The sequence below is a fragment of the Sapajus apella genome, unplaced genomic scaffold (genome assembly GCF_009761245.1).
Source record: "Sapajus apella isolate SASKATOON/1434 unplaced genomic scaffold, GSC_monkey_1.0 scaffold36, whole genome shotgun sequence".
In the NCBI taxonomy this organism is placed as follows: domain Eukaryota; kingdom Metazoa; phylum Chordata; class Mammalia; order Primates; family Cebidae; genus Sapajus; species Sapajus apella.
In genome coordinates, this window is record NW_022436976.1 from 34959105 (window position 1) to 34982641 (window position 23537).

At 37.7% G+C, this 23537-nt stretch overlaps 1 protein-coding gene and 1 pseudogene across 2 annotated transcripts in view; one reads left to right on the forward strand and one right to left on the reverse strand.

Annotated features, from left to right (window-relative positions):
• Positions 1 to 23537, forward strand: part of FAF1 (Fas associated factor 1) — a 527910-nt gene that overhangs the window by 94471 nt on the left and 409902 nt on the right. The window lies entirely within an intron of this gene.
• Positions 2647 to 3030, reverse strand: LOC116564124 (annotated as a pseudogene).

Consider the following 23537-nt stretch of genomic DNA (forward strand, 5'->3'; position numbering starts at 1 on the left):
GCTGGGACCACACAGCTAATTTGTATTTTTATTAAAGACAGGGTTTCACCACGTTGGCTAGGCTAGTCTTGAACTCCTGACCTCAGGTGATCCACCCGCTGTTGCCTCCCAAAATGCTGGGATTACAGGCGTCAGCCACTGCGCCCATCCAGTACTTTTTATACAGTACTATTGTGATATAATATTACTGTTATACTACTAGTACAATATTATTTTATTTATTTACTTATTTTTGAGATGGAGACTCGCTCCATCGCCCAGGCTGGAGTGCAGTGACGCAGTATCAACTCACTGCAACCTTTGTCTCCCTGTTTAAGTGATTTTTCTGCCTCAGCCTCCTGAGTGGCTGGGATTACAAGTATACACCACCACTCCTGGCAATGTTTTTTTTTTGTAATTTTAGTAGAGATGAGGTTTCGCCACATTGGCCAGGCTGGTCTCGAATTCCTGACCTGTGAGCTGCCCACCTTAGCCTCCCAAAGTGCTGGGATTATAGGCGTGAGCCACCGTGCCCAGCCTAATACAGTATTATTAACTAAACTACTGACCTTATTTGACTATTACTAGATTTTCTACTAATGTGCTTTTTCTGGTTCAAGATCAGATTTAATGTCCACAATGCATTTGGTTTTCACATCTCTGTAGCCTCTTCCAACCTGTGCTAATTCTTCAGCCATTCCTTGTTCCATGACCTTGACACTTTGAGAGATTACTGATTGGGTATTTTGGAGGATGTTCATCAGTTTGGGTTTGTCTGGTGTTTTTTCATGAGAGAGTAAGTTTATGCATTCTTGGGAAGAATATCACAGGTGTGATTTTGTATTTTTCTCAGTATAACAGGAGGTACATGATGTCAATATGTGTTATTACTGACGCTGTTAACTTTGACATGTGGTTAAGATAGTGTCTCCCAGTTTTCTCCACTGAAGAGTTACCATTCTTCCCTTTGTAATTAGTGAGTACCTTGTGGGAAACATTTTGAGACTATACAAGTATCCTGTTTCTCATTAAATTTTGCCAATGAATTTCTTATCCTCCACTGACTTATAATTATACCTCTTAAAATTATTTTTAGTAGTTATTCTAGGATCAACAATATAATCTTTAATCAGACAGAACCTACAGTTAGTAATAATATATTGCTTCATGTAACAGCCCCATATGGCATTGTATTTCCATTTTTCTCGTTTTTTTGGTATTATTTTTGTCATGTAATTTACTTTTGCATATGCCAGGAATATAATATTTGGCTACTGTTTTTACTTCTGGTAATCAGTTATCTGAGCAATTAGATATAGGGAGAACATTAATTTTATTTTCATTTGGTTCCATTTTTTAAAAATTTTTTGGTATAAGTTTAAGTTTTTGTCTGACATAACATTCCTTTTGAGTGAACTACTTTAGCATTTCTTGTAGAATGCATTTGTTGGCAATAAATTCTCAGGTTTTTTTTTTTTTCAGGAAGCTTTTATTTATTGTTCATTTTTGAAAGATGCTTTTACTAGATATGGAATTCTGTGTTAACAGGCTCTTTCTTAGAATTCGTGTTTGTTTTTTTCAGTTTGAATATGATATGCCTAGAGGTGTGTGTGTGTGTGTGTGTGTGTGTTTCTAAAGCCTTGTAGCCGTGGTTGCTGTTGGTGCTCTTGGATCTGTGATTTTGAAATATTTTTCTTCTTTATTGAAGTGAAATTTATATAATATATAGTTAAAGCATACATTTTAAAGCATGCAATTCAGTGATATTTAGTGTATTCACAATGTTGTGAACCCACCAGCTTTATCTAGTTGGTTTTGAAAATTCGTGCTTAGTTTTTTCTTTTCTTTCTCTCTGTTTCTAAGATTCTGACTATGGATACATTAAGTCATTAATTTTTTTGTCTATAGCTTTTGTATATTCTTTTCAATGTGTTTCAGTTTGAGTAATTTCTAGCTCTATAGTTTCTATAGATTTATCTTCAGTTTCCCTGATTCTTTCCTCTGTGTCAGTTCTACTGATGAGCCTGTTGTGGACATTCTTCATCTCTGTGACTGTGTTTTTTTTTTTTTTTTTTTTAATTTCAAGCATAGTTTCTTTCTCTTTATTGTAATTACGCATCTGATCTTATGTGTTGTCTGTTTTTAAATTTATCGTTCTAACATCTGTGCACTATCTTGGTCTGTTTTTTTTTTTTTAATTTCTAAAATAAAGTTTATTACTCAAAGCAAATAATAACATTGGTCTTCAATTTATTTTTATTTTGTTTTGATGTCACCACATCGATCGGAAATGGTCTTCAATTTTTATTTCCACATGGTTATGCAGTCTGAATGACTAACTCACAATCCCAGGTGGTACTGTAAGATTTGCTCTTCATAATGGTGTTACTGTTGTAAGGGGAAAAGTCCTCATTGACAAAGAAATGACACTAATGAAAACAAAATCAAGAATGATCCACTGGTACCACAGATTACAGAAAAGCCATTAGTAAGCGGTTCTCCACCTCTCACAGCAAAGGGATGAGAAGCTAAAAATATTTTCGAAAAATCAAATAGCACCTGCAATAACGCTCTTATATAAAGGCCAAGCTTGTAGACTATTCCTTCTCATCCATGCTGCTCAAATGTGAAGGTATTAAATATAAGGCTAAACTCTGGCGAATCTTCTCACTTCTTTCTCTTCTTTGTGTAATAGAATTTTTTTTCAAGTGGGATTGGGACAGTCCCTTCACATTCTTTTAGTTCCTGGGTCAGAGTGTGTTTGACAATATTCGGTCTAATCACATCTACGTTTGGAGACAAGTGCTTCATCATGCTTTCAACAGTTATGGTTGGTGCATAAAAATCCACCAGGAGATACCCACCTCTGTTGTGCCACTGATTGTGGGTGGAGATCTTACAAGGAAGTGCTCGCTCACTCAGGTTTTCCAAGTCCCTCATTATTGCTCCTCTGTCCATCAGAGCCTCTATTTTATGTTTCAAAGCAGCAGCAGTCTTTGGCTGCCACATGGCTTTCAGGATTAAAGCCAGCTTGTAGCAGGGCATGCCCAGAGGCTCACAGCTGGTTCATGGGACATGAAGAGGCAGGACATCAGGGATGGCGGGGACCTGGAGGTGGCTGGGCCGAGCAGCTTCTGGGAGGCAAAAGTACACTCCGGCCACACAAGCCTGGGCCCCTTTGGTCTGTTTCTTATGACAGCTTCTTATTTGCAAATGTACTTTTTCAGGTTTTTTTTTTTTTTGTATGCTTTGTAATTTTTGTTGAAAGCTGTACATCTTATATAGCATCATATAGACGAAGGCAAATAGATTTTATGCCTAGAAATGAGTCTCCCTTTCTTTTATGCTAAGAGTTGGAGTATAATTTTGAGTTAGATTGCATTTGAGATTTATTTCTCCCAAGAAATTGTCCCAAGGAAAGGCAAACTTCGAAGGGATTCACATTCTATTGAAGATGTAGTTCAGCCTACCGAATAGAAAAAATGTTCACTTGTTTGGCTACACCAGGACAGGGCTGGTTCACAGTCACTGGACAAGCAGTTAGCATCTTCTTCTGTGCATGTCAGGGAGCAAATCAGCAAGGAGAAGAGTGGGTGCACAGTAGGGTTGCAAAGAGTGTGGGGTCCCTCTTTGCATGGACAGGCTGCACATGGGGGAGGGCAGTTTGCAGGAGTAGCAGCATGGTGCTAACTCTCTAACCACAGGACAGGCAGGCTGTGTACAGGGTTTTACAGAGGAAGTAAGAGTCTTAGTGGTGGGTGGTCAGGAGGTCTTTGAACACTAGTTTGCATGTTGAGAAGTGTATGGAAAGGTTATTGGTAGACTAAGACTGCAAGGTTGCAGAGAGAGAGCGTGTTCTGGACTCATGGCTGAGAATACTGGATATCCTCACACTCATACTGCCAGCTTCCATGTTGCAACAAGAAACTGCAGGCAAGCATCTTCCTTCTGCAGTGTCCTTCAAGTGCCTTTTACAGAGAAAGGTTAATATCATGCTCGTTTTAAAGGAGAGCAATACCTAGAGGTTCCTCTTTTTTTATTCTTAAATTGCAGAACATAATTCAAGGATGCTTTTGGATCTGAGAGTCAATAAATTGATAACTGAGACAGATGGAGATATTGGATGACAGATAGTAAGCAGTCACTGTTGACGTCAGCTAGATGGAAGTCCCACCCCATTTTACATTTCTGTACCTTTTCTTTTATTAAGCCTTTATTTGGAATCACTGTTGCTTGGTACTTAAAACATTTTCTTCCACACAGCCTTTCAAACATTTATCTTGCTCAGGGCACCCTCTGTTATAATCTTGACCATAACTTTATCATTACCAACCACTGCCACCTCTTTCAGTAATCTTATTTTCAGGCACTCTTCTTTTCTAACACCATCTCATACCCATAACCTGACTTGGGAAATCCTTGAAGCACAGTAGCATCTGTAATTTACTTGATATTGCCACCTTCACATTGTTTTCCAGATTCTTTGTATTCATTTCTCCTGAATCAGTTTCTTGGCTCCATCATTATGTTAACACTGCTGTGGGACAAAAACTTGAAGCCCAGGTCTTCAGACTCTAGATTCAGATAACAGTATAGTAGAGATGACAGTTTTAACACTTAGGCCAGTTCTGTTCAGTTATATTTTGCTGTGCACAAATACCATTGATAGTGTCTGCCTCAGGCAGTATATTCAGGCTTATGGAATTATGTACAGGTTTAGCAGAAAAAGTAGATATCTGAGTTTCTGCCACATACATATATTTCTCCCTGTAAACATGTTTGTTTCAAAGCATCTTAAAAATCAGTTGTGATTGACAACCTGCAGAATGGGAGAAAATATTTGCAAACTATCCACCTGACAAGGGATTAAAAAGCAGAACATATAAGGAACTCAACTGCAGAAAAACAAATATTATGATTTTAAAAATAGGCAAATGATCTGAATAAACATTTCTCTAAAGAAGACATGCAGATGGCCAACAGGTACATGAAAAAATGCTAAGCATCACTAATCATCAGGGAAATGCTAATCAAAACCATAATGAGTTATCATCTCACCCTACTTAAAGTGGCTGTTATAAAAAAGACAGAAAATGACAAATGCTGGTATATGCAGACAGAGAAAGGGGAACACTTACATCCTGTTGGTGGGAATGTAAATTAGTACAGCCATTATGGAAAACAGGATGGAGGTTCCTCAAAAAATGGAAAGAGCTGCCATATACCCAGCAATTTTCACAGCTAGGTATATATCCAAAATATGGGAAATCAGTATTTTGAAGTGGTATCTGCACCACTATGCTTATTGCAGTACTGTTTACAATAGCCAAGATATGGAATCAACCTAAGTGTTCATGAAAGGATGAATGAATAAAGAAAATGCAATACACAGACACACACACACACACACACACACACACACACACACACACACAATGGAATATCATTCAGGCATAAAAAAATGAAATCCTGTCATTTACAGCAATATGGATAGAACTGGAAGACATTATGCTAAATGTCAGGCACAGAAAGACAAATATTTCATGTTCTTATATGTGAGAGCTAAAAGTTCATCTCATTGAGGCAGTGAACAGAATGGTGGTAAACAGAGGCTGGAAGGGTGGTAGGGAGCAGGGGATGAAGAGAGTTTCGTTAATGTGTACAAAAATAGAAGGAATAAGTTCTGATACTCTGTAGCACAATAGAGTGACTATAATAAACAGTTTATTGTCTATATGTAAGTAGCTAGATTTGGAGTGCCCCTAACACAAAGAAATGATAAATGTTTGAGGTGATGGATATCCCAGTTACCCAGGTTTGATCATTGCACACTGTATGCTTGTATCAAAATATCGCATGTACTCCATAAATATGTACAGCTATTATATATCCATAAAATGAAAAAAAATTATGTCAGAAACCATAGCAAACCCTCTTATCACATATGTGACACATAGCCCTCAATATTTAAAAAAATCAGTTGCGATCACTAGTGGTATGTTGAAGTAGCAAATTAAAATGTTGGTTTTAGACAAAGTAATTGGCATTCAATAATATCCCTATGTCTATCACCTGCCATGATGCTTTATAAAGCTAGTAAATAATTCCAAAATGAATGTATTTCATTCTCTTATTCTGAATGAATTCAAATATTATGCTGAGTCCCTTACTATGTGCTAGCACTTTTTTAGGCACAGGGAATGTAGCAGTGAATAAGACAAAGGAAGTTCACAGTTTTGCTGGATTTTATATTCTTGAGTAGATGGGAGTCAGATAATCTCAAAAGTAAATTCATAAATATACAGTGTAATTTTATAGTATGATAAATACCATGAAGAAAACCAAATAGAATAATAGAATAGTGTTACTAAAGATATAGAGAGGGTTATTTTATGTTGTACAGTCAGATAAAGGTAGCATTTTAACTGAAATGTGAGAATGAGGAGCCAGCCAGGTGAAGATCTGAGGAAAAAGCACTGTGAAAACAGAGGGAAAAGCAAACGCAAAAGCCCTGAGGTGAAAGCAAATGTGTTTCAGAAAGAGATAGAAATCTAACGTGGCTTCTTTGGATATATACCTAGTAATGGGATTGCTGGGTCAAATGGAATTTCTATTTCTAGGTCCTTGAGGAATCGCCATACTGTCTTCCACAATGGTTGAACTAATTTACACTCCCACCAACAGTGCAAAAGTGTTCCTATTTCTCCACATCCTCTACAGCATCTGTTGTCTCCAGATTTTTTAATGATCGCCATTCTAACTGGCGTGAGATGGTATCTCAATGTAGTTTTGATTTGCATTTCTCTGATGACCAGTGATGATGAGCATTTTTTCGTACGTTTGGACACATGCACATGAATGTTCATTGCAGCACTCTTTACAATAGCAAAGACCTGGAACCAACCCAAATGCCCATCGATGATAGACTGGACAGGGAAAATGTGGCACATATACACCATGGAATATTATGCGGCCATAAAAAACGATGAGTTTGTGTCCTTTGTAGGGACATGGATGAACCTGGAAACCATCATTCTCAGCAAACTGACACAAGAGCAGAAGATCAAACACCACATGTTCTCACTCATAGGCGGGTGTTGAACAATGAGAGCACACAGACACAGGGAGGGGAGCACTACACACTGGGGTCAGTTGGGGGGAAATAGGGGAGGGACGATGGGGGGTGGGGAGTTGGGGAGAGATAGCAAGGGGAGAGATGCCAGATGTAGGTGATGGGGAGGAAGGCAGCAAATCACACTGCCACGTGTGTATCTATGCAACAATTTTGCATGTTCTTCACATTACCCCAAAACGTAAAATGCAATAAATAAAAGGGGAAAAAAAAAAGAAATCTAATGTGGCTAGAGGATAGTGAGCAAAGGAGTGTCTTTAGAGAAGACCAAGCAGAAGTAGGGGTCTGGTTTTTATGACTTCATAGACAAGAATTTTGTGTGTGGCAAGAATATTTTAGTTTTGTTATTCATAATCCGAAAATGATTTTTTCAGTAATGCATGTCATATTAAAATGCATGCTTAAGAATGATCTAAAATTACACTGGTTTGGATTACAATATGGTGTTCTCTTAATAGAGACCTCAAATAGACCTCTAAGAACTAATTATTGTTTCAAGGAAATAATTACTCAGATCATTTGTTCTTTTTCTTGGTATCTACCTACCTGCCTTTCACCATTTGGGCTGCATCAGTCTAGGAACTCAAAATCTAGAGTTTTATATCAGAATGAAGTATTAGTTTTAGTTGGTCAATGTGAAAGGGTTAGTACTCCTGGTTAATGAGTTTAATGAGGCTCAGTGCCATTAGTCAGTGTGTCTGGATCCAACACTCCTGCTTAGGGTAATGAAACTTAATATGCTTAGAGTATAATTGAGTCTTAAATTTTTGGTCAGTGAGGAGAAATGAAGTTCAGAATTCCAAGTAAGAAAGTATAATGAGGCCTTTGCATTCCTGGTCAGTCAGGAAGTGTAACAGAGTCCAAAACTCTTAGTCTGGAAATGTAATGATCCAACATTCCTAGTTAGTCAGGAAATATAACAGTCCAACACTTAGGCAGCTATTGCTTAGCAACTGGTATGAAGGTTGATGAAAAGGAAACAGAAACTGATGGTTAAAGTGAAGTTTTGGAATCATTAATTTATTTAGGCCATGCTTTTGATTGATACCCTTAAAAATTTTTATGTCCCATATGTGGGTTTTTCTTTTTACCTTAGTAACTTTAAAAAAATTTACTATTTGGCTTTTAATTTTTTATAATTATCTTCATTTCTTACCATGTTAACTGGCTACTTCAAAATGTTTTTTAGATAACTTCATATCTTTCTTTTCTTTGCTAGTCAAAGGCTTAGGCCTTTTTCTTCCTGTTTACTACAACACTAAAGGCAAAGAAAGAAATGGGAAAAAACCTTCGTTTATCCTATATTTCTTCTGAGTCTATTGTTATTAATTATATTTTCAATATATTTTGTTTTAATACATGAACATACATCGATATTATTGAGAAATTTTAAACTATATGGAAACACAAAGGAGAAAGTCACCATCTTACACTATAACGTTTGGTACTTTGGTATGTTTCCCTCTAGTATTTTTTTCCTTCCTGTGATTATATATAAACATATGTACATATATACCAATTTATTGTAAACTCTTTTGGGTTATAAATATCTTAAAATTTTTTTGAAGCCTTAGCTGTATACCTCATACTGGAAAAAAAACAAAACAAAAATTTTGAAGCCTACAGATGAGAGAAAATAAATAAATGTTGAAGATAAAGTTTTATATATATATTTCAAGGGGATTTAAGAATCAGTCATCAGCAAGGGTCTTTTTCATTCACTGCCATGTGCTGTTACTGAAACTTCTTTTAAATCTTGTTCTTACTGCTGTATTGGAGCCACTGCTATGCCAGATCTTTGGCTACAGTAGTGCTGTAGTTGGGATGTAAGGTTACTGTTACCACTCTTACAGTTTGTATTTACTATTAGCTATTTTTATCAAATAAGTATATTCCTGTGCAAAGGGGCTGGGTCCTGATGGACTTCCAGTCTCAGTAATATGTGGCATCAGTACCAGTCTTAACTGCAGTAACCCATGTGATCACTTTTCTTGACTGAGTGGTATTTCGTTATAGAATGTGTCATAATTTATTTAATTAATCATCTATTAATGTAAATTTAGGCTCTGTAATTTTTCTCCACCATAAGTAAAACAGTGGTGCACTAAATACCCTTACATTTACTAGTCTAACAATTTTCTTGGAATAAATTCCTAAAAGTGAAATTGCTCAGTCAAATTTGATATGAATTGCCTGATTGCACCTGAGAAATATACCAATTTATAGATAACAGTGTGGTCTAGCTAACACTAGGCCTCCTAATGGAATACTTTGATGACTTATAGTTTTTATAAAGTGAAATACATAAATCTATTTTGTTAGGTGAATTTTGATGGTTCTATACATCTGTGTATTTAATACTTTTAGCATATATAGAACATTTCCATTGTCACAGAAAGATTCCTTATATGTCTTTCTGTGTTCTTATTGGCTATATATATATTTTTCCTTTGGTGAAGTATCTGTTAAAATCTTTCTTGCATTATATTTGGATTTTCTTATTGGGTTATAGAAGTTCTTTATATATTGTATATACTAGTTTTTTGTCACTTATTCGTAGAATAAACATATTGTTCTGGTATGTGGCTGGCCATTTTATTTTCTTCATGGGGTCCTTTGACAGTCAAAAGTTTTAATTTGAATAAAATTCAATTTATGGGCCAGGCACAGTGGCTCACACCTGTAATCCCCTCACTTTGGGAGGCAGAGGTGGGCGGATTGCCTGAGCTCTGGAGTTTGAGATCAGCCTAGGCAACATGGTGAAACCTCATCTCTACTAAAATACAAAGTATTAGCTGGGTGTGGCAGTGTGCGCCTGTAGTCCCAGCTACTGAGGAGCCTGAGGCAGGAGAATTGCCTGAACCTGGGAGGTGGAGGTTGCCTTGAGCTGAGATTGCACCACTGCACTCCAGCCTGGGGGACAGAGCAAGACTCTGTCTCAAAAATAAATAAATAAAATTCATTTTATGAATTATTTTATTTTATTGTTTTCATGCCCTCTCTGGGAAATCCTTTTCTTAACCAAGGCCCCAAAGATTTTTTTCCTATATTTCTTCCTAGAAGTTTTACAGTTTTAACTTTTATGTTAAGGTATATGATACATTTTGAGGTAATTTTTGTGTATGGTGTGAGTGTAGGTTTGAAATTTTTTTTCTTAGTTTTTTTCTGCCAATGGAAATTCAGTTTTAGGACCAGTTTTGAAAAGATTATTCCTTCCTTATTAAATTGCCTTATTGAACATCAATTAGGTTTACAGAAATACTATGCTACGGCTTTGAGGAATGGGTTTTTTCATAGTATTTCAAGTTTAAGGAGTAAGGATCTAGGCTTTGTATGCTTGGACGTTGATTAAATTGGAAAAGCCTTAGCTTTTTAAAATTCTTTTTCTTTTATTTTTCAACTCTCTTGGGATGGCTGTAATGGAGTGTGATTTGTAATGAACTTGTTTTCAGTGTGGCATGTCCAGATTTTTTCTCTCTCCTTTTTCAATTACTAGTTTTTGTCAAAGTATATTCTAATAGGAAGGTTAAACAGGTTTATAGCCATCTTGAAATAGATATTACAAGGAACTGACAGGTCATAAGTCTCTTTGTGTAGAATACCTCACTCTTGCTTCCTGTGAAAGCATAAAATGTTGGAATTGGCAATATCTGATCAACAGTATTTAGGCCATTTCTTTTTCTTTTTCTTTTTTTTTTTGCATTTTAGGTTTTGGGGTACATGTGAAGAACATGCAAGATTGTTGCATAGGTACACACGTGGCAGTGTGATTTGCTGCCTTCCTCCCCTTCACCTATATCAGGCATTTCTCCCCATGCTATCTCTCCCTAACTCCCCAATCCCCGCTGTCTCTCTCCTATTTCCCCCCAACAGACCCCAGTGTGTAGTGCTCCCCTCCCTGTGTCCATGTGTTCTCATTGTTCAACACCCGCCCATGAATGAGAACATGTGGTGTTTCATTTTCCACTCTTGTGTCAGTTTGCTGAGAATGATGGTTTCCAGGTTCATCCATGTCCCTACAAAGGACACAAACTCATCATTTTTGATGGCCGCATAATATTCCATGGTGTATATGTGCCACATTTTCCCTATCCAGTCTATCATCGATGGGCATTTGGGTTGGTTCCAGGTCTTTGCTATTGTAAAGAGTGCTGCAATGAACATTCGTGTGCATGTGTCCTTATAGCAGAACGATTTATAATCCTTTGGATATATACCCAGTAACGGGATTGCTGGGTCAAATGGAATTTCTTTTTTTTTTGAGACAGAGTTTCGCTCTTGTTACCCAGGCTGGAGTGCAATGGCGCGATCTCGGCTCACCGCAACCTCCGCCTCCTGAGTTCAGGCAACTCTCCTGCCTCAGCCTCCTGAGTAGCTGGGATTACAGGCACGTGCCACCATGCCCAGCTAATTTTTTGTATTTTTAGTAGAGACGGGGTTTCACCATGTTGACCAGGATGGTCTTGATCTCTTGACCTCGTGATCCACCCGCCTCGGCCTCCCACAGTGCTGGGATTACAGGCTTGAGCCACTGCGCCCGGCCCTGGAATTTCTATTTCTAGGTCCTTGAGGAATCGCCACACTGTCTCACACAATGGTTGAACTAATTTACACTCCCACCAACAGTGTAAAAGTGTTCCTATTTCTCCACATCCTCTCCAGCATCGGTTGTCTCCAGATTTTTTAATGATCGCCATTCTAACTGGTGTGAAATGGTATCTCAGTGTAGTTTTGATTTGCATTTCTCTAACGACCAGTGATGATGAGCATTTTTTCATATGTTCGTTGGCCTCATGTATGTCTTCTTTTGTAAAGTGTCTGTTCATATCCTTAGCCCACATTTGAATGGGCTTGTTTTTTTCTTGTAAATCTGTTTTATTTCTTAGTAAATTCTGGATATCAGCCCTTTGTCAGATGTGTAGACTGCAAAAATTTTTTCCCATTCTGTTGGTTGCCGATTCACTCTAATGACTGTTTATTTTGCCGTACAGAAGCTGTGGAGTTTGATTAGGCCCCATTTGTCTGTTTTGGCTTTTGTTGTCAATGCTTTTGGTGTTTTGGTCATGAGGTCCTTGCCTCCGCCTATGTCCTGAATGGTTTTGCCTAGATTTTCTTCTAGGGTTTTTATGGTGTTAGGTCTTATGTTTAAGTCTTTAATCCATCTAGAGTTAATTTTAGTGTAAGGTGTCAGGAAGGGGCCCAGTTCTGCTTTCTGCACATGGCTAGCCAGTTTTCCCAACACCATTTATTAAACAGGGAATCCTTTCCCCATTGCTTGTTTTTGTCAGGTTTGTCAAAGATCGGATGGTTGTAGATATGTTGTGTTTTCTCCGAGGCCTCTGTTCTGTTCCATTGGCCTATATCTCTGTTTTGGTACCAGTACCATGCTGTTTTGATTACTGTAGCCTTGTAGTATAGTTTGAAGTCTGGTAGTGTGATGCCTCCCGCCTTGTTCTTTTTGCTTAGAATTGACTTGGCTATGCGGGCTCTCTTTTGGTTCCATATGAAGTTTAAGGTGTTTTTTTCCAGTTCTGTGAAGAAGGTCATTGGTAGCTTGATGGGGATAGCATTGAATCTGTAAATTACTTTGGGCAGTATGGCCATTTTCATGATATTGATTCTTCCTAACCATGAACATGGAATGTTTCTCCATCTGTTTGTGTCCTCTCTTATTTCGTTGAGCAGTGGTTTGTATTTCTCCTTGAAGAGGTCCTTTACGTTCCTTGTTAGTTGTATTCCTAGGTTTTTTATTCTCTCTGTAGCAATTGTGAATGGCAGTTTGTTCTTGATTTGGCTGTCTTTAAGTCTGTTATTGGTGTATAGGAATGCATGTGATTTTTGTACATTGATTTTGTGTACTGAGACTTTGCTGAAGTTGCTTATCAGTTTCAGGAGATTTTGGGCTGAGACGATGGGGTCTTCCAGGTATACAGTCATGTCGTTTGCAAATAGAGAGAATTTGACTTCCTCCTTTCTTAATTGAATACCCTTTATTTCTTTTTCTTGCCTGATTGCTCTGGCTAGAACTTCCAGTACTATATTGAATAGGAGTGGTGAAAGAGGGCATCCTTGTCTAATGCCAGATTTCAAAGGGAATGCTTCCAGTTTTTGCCCATTCAGTATGATATTGGCTATGGGTTTGTCATAAATAGCTTTTATTATTTTGAGATATGTTCCATCAATACCTAGTTTATTCAGGGTTTTTAGCATAAAGGGCTTTTGAATTTTGTCAAAGGCCTTCTCTGCATCAATTAAGATAATCGTGTGGTTTTTGTCTTTGATTCTGTTTATGTGGTGAATTACGTTTATAGACTTGTGTATGTTGAACCAGCCTTGCATCCCCGGGATGAAGCCTACTTGATCGTGGTGGATAAGCTTTTTGATGTGCTGTTGCAATCGGCTTGTCAGTATTTTATTGAAGATTTTTGCATCTATGTTCATCATGGATATTGGCCTGAAGTTTTCTTTTCTTGTTGAGTCTCTGCCGGGTTTTGGTATCAGGATGATGTTGGTCTCATAAAATGATTTGGGAAGGGTTCCCTCTTTTTGGATTATTTGGAATAGTTACAGAAGGAATGGTACCAGCTCCTCTTCATATGTCTGGTAGAATTCGGCTGTGAACCCATCTGGACTTGGGCTTTTTTTGGGTGGTAGGCTCTTAATTGCTGCCTCAACTTCAGACCTTGTTATTGGTCTGTTCAGGGTTTTGACTTCTTCCTGGTTTAGGCTTGGGAGGATGCAAGTGTCCAGGAATTTATCAATTTCTTTCAGGTTTACTAGTTTATGTGCATAGAGTTGTTTGTAATAATCTCTGATGATGGTTTGAATTTCTGTGGAATCTGTGGTGATATCCGCTTTATCGTTTTTTATTGCATCAATTTGGTTATTCTCTTTCCTTTTTGATTAATCTGGCTAGTGGTCTATTTTGTTGATCTTTTTGAAAAACCAACTCCTGGATTTATTGATTTTTTTGAAGGGTTTTTTGTGTCTCTATCTCCTTGAATTCTGCTCTGATCTTAGTTATTTCTTGTCTTCTGCTAGGTTTTGAGTTTTTTTTTATCTTGCTCCTCTAGCTCTTTCAATTTTGATGATAGGGTGTCAATTTTAGATCTCTCCTTTCTTCTTGTGTGGGGACTTATTGCTATATATTTTCCTCTAGAGACTGCTTTAAATGTGTCCCAGAGATTCTGCTATGTTGTGTCTTCATTATCACTGGTTTCAAAGAACATCTTTATTTCTGCCTTCATTTCATTGTTTATCCAGTCAACATTCAAGAGCCGGTTGTTCAGTTTCCATGAAGCTGTGCGGTTCTGAGTTAGTTTCTGAATTCTCAGTTCTAACTTGATTGCACTGTGGTCTGAGAGACTGTTTGTTATGATTTCCGTTGTTTTGCATTTGCTGAGGAGTGATTTACTCCCAATTATGTGGTCAATTTTAGAGTCAGTGTGATGTGGTGCTGAGAAGAATGTATATTCTGTGGATTTTGGCTGGAGAGTTCTGTAAATGTCTATTAGGTTTGCATGGTCCAGGTCTGAGTTCAAGTCCTGGATATCCTTGTTAATTTTCTGTCTCATTGATCTGTCTAACATTGACAATGGGGTGTTAAAGTCTCCCACTATTATTGTGTGGGAGTCTAAGTCTCTTTGTAAGTCATTAAGAACTTGCCTTATGTCGCTGGGTGCTTCTGTATTGGGTACATATATATTTAGGATCGTTAGCTCTTCTTGTTGCATTGATCCTTTTACCATTATGTAATGTCCTTCTTTGTCTCTTTTGATCTTTGTTGCTTTAAAATCTATTTTATCAGAGACGAGAATTGAAACTCCTGCTTTTTTTTTTGTTCTCCATTTGCTTGGTAAATCTTCCTCTATCCCTTTATTTTGAGCCTTTGTGTATCCTTGCATGTGAGATGGGTTTCCTGGATACAGCACAGCAATGGGTTTTGCCTTTTTATCCAGTTTGCCAGTCTGTGTCTTTTGATTGGGGCATTTAGTCCATTTACATTTAGGGTACATATTGTTATGTGTGAATTTGATACTGCCATTTTGATGCTAGCTGGCAGTTTTGCCTGTTAGTTGATGCAGATTCTTGATTGTATTGATGCTCTTTACCATTTGGTATGTTTTTGGAGTGGCTGGGACTGGTTGTTCCTTTCTACATGTAGAGCCTCTTTCTGGAGCTCTTGTAAAGCAAGCCTGGTGGTGATGAAATCTCTGAGTACTTGCTTGTTCGCCAAGGATTTTATTTTTCCTTCACTTATGAAGCTTAGTTTGGCTGGATATGAGATTTTGGGTTGAAGTTCTTTTATTTAAGGATGTTGAATATTAGTTTTCGTGGATAATATCCTGAAGAGTATTTTCTAGCTTGGATTCATTCTCTTCATCACATTCAGGTACACCTATCAAACATAGATTAGATATTTTTTCATAGTTCCACATTTCTTGGAGACTTTGTTGATTCTTTTTGACCCTTTTTTCTCTACTCTTGCCTTCTCCTTTTATTTCATTGAGTTGATCTTCGACCTCTGATATCCTTTCTTCTGCTTGGTCAATTTGGCTGTTGAAACTTGTGCATGCTTCGTGAAATTCTTGTTTTGTGTTTTTCAGCTCCATCAATTTACTTACATTCCTCTCTAAGTTGTCCATTCTCGTTAGCATTTCGTCAAATCTTTTTTAAAGTTCTTAGTTTCTTTGCATTGGGTTAGAACATGTTCTTTTAGCTCACAGACGTTTCTTATTACCCACCTTCTGAAGACTGATTCTGTCATTTCATCATACTCATTCTCCATCCAGCCTTGTTCCCTTGCTCGTGAGGAGTTGTGATCCCTTGTAGGAGGAGAGGTGTTCTGGTTTTGGGTGTTTTCATCCTTTTTGAGCTGGTTTCTTCCCATCTTTGTGGATTTATCCACCTGTTGGCTTTGTAGTTGTTGACTTTCAGATTGGGTCTCTGAGTGGACATCCAATTTGTTGATGATGAAGTTATTTCTGTTTCTTAGTTTTCCTTCTAACAGTCTGGCCCCTTTCCTGTAGGATTGCTGAGGTGCACACCAGTCCCTGCTTGCCTGGGGATCACCTGCAGCAGCTACAGAGCAGTAAGGGTTGCTACCAGTTTCTTTTTCTGCTATTTTTGTCCCAGAATGATACCCGCCAAATGTCAGTCTGATCTCTTCTTTATGAGGTGACTCTTTGGATATACGGGGGTCAGGGATCTGCTTGAGGAGACAGTCTGTCCTTTATAGGAGCTCAAGTGCTGAGCTATGAGCTCCGTTGTTCATTCAGAGCTGCTTGGCAGGTATGTTTAGGTCTGTTTCAGCAGAACTCTTAAACCCCCTTTCTTCCCCCAGGTGCTCTGTCCCAGGGAATTAGGGCTTTATTTATGAGTTTCCGTTGTGCTGCTGCCATTTTTTCAGGGCTGCCCTGCCCAGCATGGAGGCAGGCTAGTCATTGTCTGCCTGCAGAGGCTTTGCTGAAGTTGCTGTGGGCTCCACCCAGCTGCCGTGTGAACTTCCCTGCAGTCCTGTTTATATGGTATATGGGTGTAGTTAGAGCTGCCTCAGCAATGGTGGCCTTCCTCTGTAATGGTGGACTTTCTCTGTAATGGCAGGTTGCCTTGGCAACGGGCGGGTTGCCTCGGCAATGGTGAGCTGCCTCAGCAATGATGGGCTACCTCCCCCACAGAGCTGGACCGTCCCAGGTTTAGCTCTGCTTGCTGTGAAACTCTCAACCCAGAGTGTTTCCAATTGCTGTTTTTTTTTTTTTTTTGTGGGGGTGGGACCAGCTGAGCCTGATCACCTGGCTCACTGCCTCTGAGCCTTTTTTTTTTTTTTTTTTTGGTTGAACGTTCAACTCTCTCCCAGGTGTTCCAGTCACCTGTTGAAAAGGTGCCGGGATCTTTGTGATTTCCCGTGTGGCAACTCACTGCGCTGGGTGAAACAGCGGCACTGAGATTCGTGGGGCTTTTTTTGCCCAGGAATCTCCTGGCCTGGCTACCTGTTTCAGTCCCCTTTTCAGTCAGATAAATGGGCGACTATGCCTTCCCAGGGCTGCAACTGCCAGCTAAAAGGGCACCCGGACCAGTGTATTTTGTATGGAGAACCGCTGTGCCAGGGTGCCGGCAAAGCAGCTGCGCTGGGCAAAACGGCTGCGCCAGCTGCGCTGGTGACACCTGGGGCTCCTCCGCCTGGAAATCTCCTGGTGTGTGGGTATTAAACATCCGTCTGGAAATGCGGCGTCCACTCCCTCTCTGCACTTTCACTGGGAGCTGCAATCCTGAGCTGTTCCTAAACGGCCATTTCTTTTTACTTTTATTTACTGACATCATTGTCTTTTGTTAGGCTATTACTGATCGTCGCCTTATGAAATTGTAGTTAAATAAAGCACTTGGAGAAATAGTAATTTATGTATATGAAATAAGAGTAAAGTCTATTAATATCAGACTTCTTTGCATATCAAACAAATATTGTTAATTTGTAGCAGTAGTATGTCAACTCAGTGTGTGTGACTGGCCATTTGGTAGTAGTCATTTGCTTGGTGTTGGTGTCACCATTATAAACTAATGCAAGCAAATGCATCGTATAAGTAGGCAGTAGCTTGATCTTTTTCTTGTTTATAAAAATAATAGTAGAAATGAAATGAACTCCTTTTTGTCTGCTTTTCTTGCATAGTTGCCAACAAAAGATGCAGTCGTTAAGTAAGCAGCAGGCTAATAAATATATATAATAAATATGTATTTGTTTTTATGAATAAGACTCCTCTGCCTCTTGCAGTAGAATTCTTTGTACTCTGATCACTTCAGAAAAGCAGTACCTGAGGCTGTAGGTGTGCCTGGTAGCACAGCTAAGTTAGGTATTTTCCCCCTTGTGTTTTTGTCACAAATATTGATCTCGGGTTTATACTTTGGTAGTGAATGCTGGAAACATATATTCTGCTTCCACTGTTAGTGTATAAAGAACATCATCTGATTGATTGGTAGGAGTTAAATTTGAATCTGATTTGGTTACTTTTATTGTTATAACTTTCAAAGAATTATTACTAAATCTAATAGTAATAGTGATGTATTCTTTATAGTTAACACATTTAAGGAGTTTTCAGGAGAATCCTCTTCATGTTATTTCTCTAAGAGAAAATTACATTATTTAAAATGTTTATATTTGCAAAACTCAGTAATGTCTGTGGGAGCAGCTGGTTGTCACAGATTTTTCTAGAGAGATTGCCGAGTAATATTTATTTATGATTTAATTCTTATATAAAATATAAAACATGCATGCTTTAAATTTATAATTCTACATATAAATTGTTTTAAATTTATAATTTAAATTTAAAATTATGCTTTAAATTTATAATTCTACATGTAAAATTATAGTTATAACAAAGCATATATAGCTCATATAAAATTAGATATAATTTACTTGTAACTTTACATTAACATGTAAAATTATATTTACATTAACAGAGAATATTAAAAGTAATGTAAAATTTTACATTAACATGTAAGTTAATGTAAAATTGTATGTTAATTCTGTAGCTTTCAGTGGTTACATGAGTTTCATAGGATAAAGCTTTTTGTTAAACAACTTACTGCTTTGAAAAATATCAGTTGATGAATATCCTCAAATATAGATTCTTCACTTTGTTATTTTTTTTTAAAGAAATATCCACCATTTGATAGTTTCCGCAGGCTTTATCCCAGATGGTTCAGTCCATAAAACTATGCTATTGTTAACACACCAAAATGTGTTTAAAAAGCTGTGCGTGCCTTTATGATTTGATTTTTAAAAAATTGTACTTAAGTTCTGGAGTACATGTGCAGATCTTGCAGGATTGTTGCAGAGGTACACATATGCCATGGTGGTTTGCTGCGTCCATCCCCCTATCATCTACATCAGGCATTTCTCCCAGTGTTATTCCTCCCTAACCTCCCCACTTCCTGCTGTCCCTCCCCTAGCCACCCACTCCGATACAGACCCAAGTGTGTGCTGTTCCCCTCCCTGTGCCTATGTGGTCTCATTGTTCACCTGCCTGTGAGTGAGAATATGCAGCGTTTGGTTTTCTGTTCTTGTGTAGGCTTGCTGATAATGATGGTTTTGGTTTTCTGTTCTTGTGTAGGTTTGCTGATAATGATGGTTTCCAGATTCATCCATATCTCTACAAAGACATGAACTCATCATTTTTTATGGCTGCATAGTATTCCATGGTGTATATGTGCCACGTTTTCTTTATCCATTCTATCATCGATGGGGATTTGGGTTGGTTCTAAGTCTTTGCTATTGTGAATAGTGCTGCAGTGAACATAAGTGTGCATGTGTCTTTATAATAGAACAATTTATAATCCTTTGGGTATATACCCAGTGATGGGATTGCTGGGTCAAATGATATTTCTATTTCTAGATCCTTGAGGAACCACCACACTGTCTTCTACAATGGTTGAACTAACTTACACTCCCACCTGTTTCTCCACATCCTCTCGAGCATCTGTTGTCTACACGTTTTTTAATGATTGCCATTCTAACTGGCATGAGATGGTATCTCAATGTCGTTTTAATTTGCATTTCTCTAATGACCAGTGATATTGACCATTTTTTCCTATGTTTCTTGGCCTCACAAATGTCTTCTTTTGAAAAGTGTCTGTTCATATCCTTCACCCACTTTTGAATGGGTTTCTTTGTTTGTTTGTATCTGCTTTAGTTCTTTGTAGATTCAGGATATTAGCCCTTTGTCAGATGGGTAGATTGTAAAAAATTTTTTCCCATTCTGTTGGTTGCTGGTTCATTGTAATGATTGTTTCTTTTGCTGTGCAGAAACTCTTAAGTTTAATTAGATCCCATTTGTCTATTTGGCTTTTGTTGCCATTGCTTTTGGTGTTTTAGTCATGAAGTCCTTGCCTGTGCCTCTGTTCTCAATGGTATTGCATAGATTTTCTTCTAGGGTTTTTATGGTGTTAGGTCTTAAGTTTAAATCTTTAATCCATCTGGAATTAATTTTAGTGTAAGGTGTAAGGAAGGGGTTTAGTTTCAGCTTTCTGCACATGGCTAGCCAGTTTTCCCAATACCATTTATTAAGCAGGGAATCTTTTCCCCATTGCTTGTTTTTGTCAGGTTTGTCAAAGATCAGATGGTTGTAGATATGCGGCGTTACTTCCAAGGCCTCCATTCTGTTCCATTGGTCTATATCTCTATTTTGGTACCAGTCCCATACTGTTTTGATTACTGTAGCCTTGTAGTATAGTTTGAAATCCAGTAGTGTGATGCCTCCTGCTTTGTTCTTTTTGCTTAGGATTGTCTTGGCTATGCAGGCTTTCTTTTTGTTCCATATGAAGTTTAAAGTGTTTTTTTTCCAGTTCTGTGAAGAAGGTCAATGATAGCTTGATGGGGATAGCGTTGAATCTGTAAATTACTTTGGGCAGTATGGACATTTTCATGATATTGATTCTTCCTAACCATGAGCATGGAATGTTTTTCCATCTGTTTATGTCCTCTTTTATTTCCTTGAGCAGTGGTTTGTAGTTCTCCTTGAAGAGGATCTTCACATTCTTTGTTAGTTGTATTCCTAGGTCCTTCATTCTCTTTATAGAAATTGTTGAGTGTGAGTTCACTCATGATTTGGCTCTTTGTCTGTTATTGATGTATACAAATGCTTGTGATAATTGCACATTGATTGAAGGCAGAAATAAAGATGTTTTTTGAAACCAATGAGAATGAAGGCACAATGTACCAGGATCTCTGGGACACATTTAAAGCAGTGTCTAGAGGGAAATTTATAGCAATAAATGCCCAAATGAGAAGCGAGGAAAGATCTAAAATCAACACCCTAATGCCACAATTAAAAGAACTAGAGGAGCAAGATCAAACAAATTCAAAAACTGTCACAGGGCAATTAATAACTAAGACCAAAGCAGAACTGAAGGAGATAGAGACACAAAAAAAACCCTTTAAAAAAAATCAATAAATCCAGTATCTGGTTTCTTGAGAAGAGCAACAAAATAGACAGACTGCTAGCCAGACAAAGAAAAAAGAAAAGAGAGAAGAATTGAATAGATGCAATAAAAAATGATAAAGGGGATATCACCACCAATTCCACAGAAATACAGACTACCATCAGAGATTACTACAAACAACTCTATGCACAGAAACCAGTAAATCTGGAAGAAATGGATAAATTCCTGGATACTTACACCCTCCCAAGACTAAACCAGGAAGAAGTTGAATCCCTGAATAGACCAATAACAAGGTCTGAAGTTGAGGCAGCAATTAATGGCCTACCAACCAAAAAAATCCAGGCCCAGACGGGTTCAAAGCTGAATTCCAGCAGATGTACAAAGAGGAGCTGGTACCATTCCTTCTGAAACTATTCCAAACAATGCAAAAAGAGGGAATCCTCCCTAACTCATGAGATCAACGTCATCCTGATACCAAAACCTGGCAGAGACACAACCAAAAAAGAAAACTTCAGGCCAATATCCCTGATGAACATTGATGCAAAAATCTTCAATAAAATACTGGCAAACCAAATGCAGCAGCACATCAAAAAGCTTATCCATCACGATTAAGTAGGCTTCATCCCGGGGTTGCAAGGCTGGTTCAACATCCACAAATCTATAAGTGTAATCCATCACATAAACAGAACCAATGACAAAAACCACATGATTGTCTCAATGATGCAGAGAAGGCTTTTGACAAAATTCTGCAGCTCTTTATGCTAAAAACTTCCAATAAACTAGGTATCAATGGAACGTATTTCAAAATAGTAAAAGCTGTTTACAACAAACCCACAGACAACATCATACTGAATGGGCAAAAACTGGAAGCGTTTGCTTTGGAAACTGGCACTAGACAAGGATGCCCTTTCTCACCATTCCTATTCAATATAATATTGGAAGTGCTAGCCAGAGCAATCAGGCAAGAAAAAGAAATAAAGTGTAGTCAGTTAGGAAAAGAGGAGGTCAAATTGTCTCTATTTGCAGATGACATGATTGTATATTTTTAGAAGACCCCATCGTCTCAGGCCAAAATCTCCTTAAGCTGATTTTATTTGTTTTTAAAGGGATGATAGAGGTGCTTTATGTTTTTAAGGGACACATAGTGTGAAGGAGCTTCCCCTTTCCCAACCCTGCTTTTTTGCTATTTTCATAAAGTTGATGTCTGAATTTAGTTTCCAGATTGGGTATGTGTTTGGCACAAACTTTATGGATCAGTGTTAGATCCAAGAACTATCTTTCAATTGTTGTCTTTGAGTTTATATAATAGAAGTTACTTCACTAGCCTTTTACTCTTTGTATAAAACATATATTCCACATTCAAATCAACATGTTGATTAACATGTTAAAATATTTGTAAAGAAAGAAATCCTTCATATAGCATTCTTGCCAAAAATGTTTAACTGAATCTAATCATGAGGAAGCAACCAGACACATCGAAATTGGAGGACATTTTATAAAATAGTTAGTTTAAAATTGTTAATGGCATGTAAAGCAAACAAAAAGGTATGGAAGTTGTTCCAGATTCAAGACCAAAAGAAAAGACAACTAAATACTACAATGCATGTGCCCTAAGTAGATCTAGATCCAAAGCCGGAACAAGAAGCATAACACACACTTATAAAGAGACAATTGGTAGTGTTGGAAAAATTCAGATGTATACTATTTTGTAGGTGCAACATAGAGGCAATATTAACTTGTTTGATTTTCATAATGATATTGTGGTTATAAAGAGAATATCGCAAGATTAAATGCTGGGACAGAGTATCATAATACTTGCAATGAACATTTTTCATTTTTAATTGACATAATAATTATGTATGTTTATAAGTTTGCAGTTTACCTTCAGATATGAAAGCAATATGGTGTATGTTGATGGCCAAAAAGGATGAAAGTAATCTTGTCAGAGTATTAACAATTATTGAATTCATGTGAAAGGTATATTGATGTTCATTGTACTTTTCTTTCAAGTTTTCTCTAGCTGGAAATTTTTTAAAACAGAAAAGCTGGGGACAAAATCTCCACAAAGGATAAACTGTAACATTAGGACAGTGCGGCTTATTATTTTTGGTCCAATTTTTGTCTCTAACATCATCCTTTGTAAGTGATTATTGAATATATGTTCAATACTTATTTATTATTTTGTTTCTTATAGTTTAATAATGCCACTCTATGGTTTTAGAATGTTTTACAGTTTACAAACTTACGGCTGGGCGTGGTGACTCATGCTCTAATCTCAGCACTTTGGGAGGCTAAGGTTGGGGGATTGCCTGAGCCCAGGAGTTCAGAGTTAAAGTAAGCTATGATCACACCACTGCACTCCAGCCTGGATGACAGAATAAGACCCTGTCTCAGGAAAAAAACAAAACAAAATGAAAACACACAAATCACCCAAATACCTACATACAGAGAGTATTTATGTACATCCTATTTCTGTTTTGTGAAGTAGACAAGA